General features: G+C 42.5%; 1 pseudogene; it reads left to right on the forward strand.

Moving 5' to 3' along the window:
* LOC107731597 (1-phosphatidylinositol 4,5-bisphosphate phosphodiesterase beta-4-like) overlaps positions 1–3148 on the forward strand; it is a 72026-nt pseudogene that overhangs the window by 605 nt on the left and 68273 nt on the right.

Here is a 3148-nt window from a genome sequence, read left to right on the forward strand (position 1 = left end):
TGTGTGTGTGTGTGAGTGTGTGTGAGTGAGTGTGTGTGTGTGTGAGAGTGTTATCAGATCTCGTCAGTGTAATTCAGGATGAACTGTGCCTCCATCAGAAATAAACTTCTGTTATCAGGGATGTTTGTCCCTTTCGCATTTAATATCTGGGACATTGTGATCCCTGATTAATGTCTGATCCTCTATATATATATATTTAGTCAACATATGTGTGTTTTTGATGGTTGTGTTTAGATGGCCCATCATGTTTTCTTCTTAAATGTCCTTAAAAAAAGATACATTAGATAGTATTGTTTTCAAAATATACCTAAATTCAAAATGCAGCATCTGAAAAGAAGCACTAATTTCTTTATGTAATTACACCATAACTTGTGTACCTTATTTCAGATTTACAGTCACAGTTTGACATTTAATGCTTTGATATACAATATTAATAACAAAGAGTAAAAGCAGAATTACAGGCACTGGAATCAAGATCCAGCCTGACAGAGGAATCGTTCACTCAGGATCTGTGAAGGACTGTTCTCTTCGTGTATCCGGACAGATTCTGATGCCGCATGTGTTTTCATCAGCTAAAGCTGTCAGGTTCAGATGTGTTTTGTCACGAGTGATCCGTGCGTCACACCTGTTCACGTGAGCGCGCAGGTAGAAGGATGTTTATTCAGTCATAAACAGTGTTCTGGTGTGGAGCTCAATGCTGTGGGATGCTCTTGATGGCGGTGGATCTGTAGATCTTGAGTCTGAAGTCAAGCAGGCTGTGTTTAGGTTCTTGTGAGACGGACCTGATTCGGTACGTGTTTTATTCAAACAGCTTTATGTTTATTTAGTCCGCTGATATGCTCTGAACTCATGTATCATGTTGTGTTGTTATTGTGTGATTTGAATCACTAATGGTTCATTGAGCCGCTATTAGTTCTTTCTTCAAATGTGATGCATTTCCTGAAATGACAGATTGTGCTTGAGTTGACTTGTTCATCATGTCTTCTTATGGAGGTTTATGCTTTATCATGTTTGAGAAGCGCAGGGTTTGCTCATAGTCTGTGTTCGACTGTTCTGTGACATGAAACTTCATTCTTGTGCTTTCAGTCCTGTCTTTGTCTGCAGCGGCTTTCAGAAGCACTAAACCGTTACCCGCCATGACAAATGTCTAATTTTACTAAAATGTTCCTAATATCGGCCGCCATGTCTGTTATCGGTCATAGCAGAAGTAATTAGCTGCATGGCAGATATTAGCATCGCTGAAGCTGGTTCTGGATCAGGCTCGAAGCTCCATCTGAACAGCTGTGTGAAACGAGTTCAGACAGAAGTGTTTTTCCATGTAAACAGACCTGTGTGGTGCTCTGTTGTGTGTTCTTGCGCTCATGCGTCCGTCTGTGTGCTGTAGGGAAGATGCACTATTATTTTTTAATTAGGCAGATGCAAACACAATGAGTCACGGGCTTCTGGCTGTTATTGTTCACGTTGGCTTTCATGCGGCGGCTGCCAGTTTTCTTTGGGTCGAATGACCGACGTTCGGTGTTTTAAGATGCTTGTCTTCACAGGATCCGAGATGTCGCTCGCCCCTTAAATCACTTTCTGCACAACCGGTGAGTTTGTGCTCGATGCTTCAGCGTGATTCACACTCGCATGAACTTCACTGAGTTCAGCAGATGGTTCCTCGTTAGCTGGATCAGGCTGGTTTAGGTCAAAGCTGAAGGTGGTCATGGTTATCTTGGAGGACTATGGTTGAATCCTGACCACCTTAAACTGTACAAACTGCGCTGTGTTACTGTGAACCAATCACAGCGGCTCGTTCTGTGTTATTAAACCCAGTGTGCCGTTGCTCTGGGAGTTTGATACAGATGGCATCAGTTTATCTAAGGGCCTGGTCGCTTCATGCGTTTGCTCTGATTGGATAGCTATCCGATCATGAAAAGAGCAGGTGTAAATGCCCTCCGAAACGCTTTCGAGGCGGATTTAAATCCGATCGCTCAAACCACTTCAGGAGGGGGTCTGGGACGCAAGTGTAAATGCATCTGATTGTTGAAACTTTACTCCTCCGCAAATGTTAAAATGCTAAACGTGTGAGAGCGTGTTATAAGCTATATGACATTATAGTCCGATGTGACAGCGCTAATGCAACACGATGAGTAGCTGAGTAGCTCTTCAGCAAGCCGACGCGCAAACTAACGCAAATGAAACTGAAAGTAAGCTCAACACACAATCATTTATTAAAAGTAGTGAGACTAACTTATCTTTCAGTGCTGATGCTGCTCTCTCTCCTGTTGCGGTCTTTGAACTAGAAATTAGCTGATGATTAATAAAATGCAGCACGTATCTGTTGCTTTCGTTGACGTGAACTTCGTTAAATTTGCATATACTGCAGGAATTGAAGACCGGATTTATTCCATTTTGCGAAGACACATTTATGTGGCCATGTGTAAATGGAAACATTTTAAAAAAGTGCTTCAGCCAGGATAAAGAATATGAGAAGTGCTCAGAGTTGCTGCAGAAAACAGAAAAAAAGAGTGAGCAACAACAAAACCATGTTGCTGGAGACGGGCTGATTGAAAGTGCAAATTCATTCTCTGCCAGCAGGAGGTGCTTTTGGAGCGGCAGAAACAGCGGTTTCCACGGTAACGGCTGTACACAAAGCAGAGCTCCGCTCAGAAACGCTACTTTATCAGATACAATGAAAAGGCCATTGAATTGGAAACACTGGTGATTATGGCTGTGTATCACCAGCAAAGTCACGATACGATACGTATCACGATACAGGACTGCACTGAATTTCACCTCAGCAGAATTTAGAAAAACAGCTGTGATGTATTAGAGGTCGATCGATATGGGTTTTTCTCTGGCTGATGCCGATATTTGGAAATCAGGGAAGCCGATATATGATGCAGATTTTTTTTTGGCCGATATGCTTGGCCGATTTTCTTTTTCTTTTTTCCCCTTCATCTCATAAAAGAGAGCTTGAGTAAATGCTTACTGCAGGGTATATATCTCAAAACAGTTCTGAAGCATGCTTTTTGTTTTGCAAATGCAAATTGATTCTCTGCCAGCAGGAGGCGCTGCTGGAGCGGGAGATATAGCGGTTTCCCCGGTAACGGCTGTAATCATACAGCGCTGCACTCACAAACGCTACTTTCTCAGGCATTACAGGAAT

Source organism: Sinocyclocheilus rhinocerous, unplaced genomic scaffold, assembly GCF_001515625.1.
Source record: "Sinocyclocheilus rhinocerous isolate Xijiao unplaced genomic scaffold, SAMN03320098_v1.1 scaffold5236, whole genome shotgun sequence".
NCBI lineage: Eukaryota > Metazoa > Chordata > Actinopteri > Cypriniformes > Cyprinidae > Sinocyclocheilus > Sinocyclocheilus rhinocerous.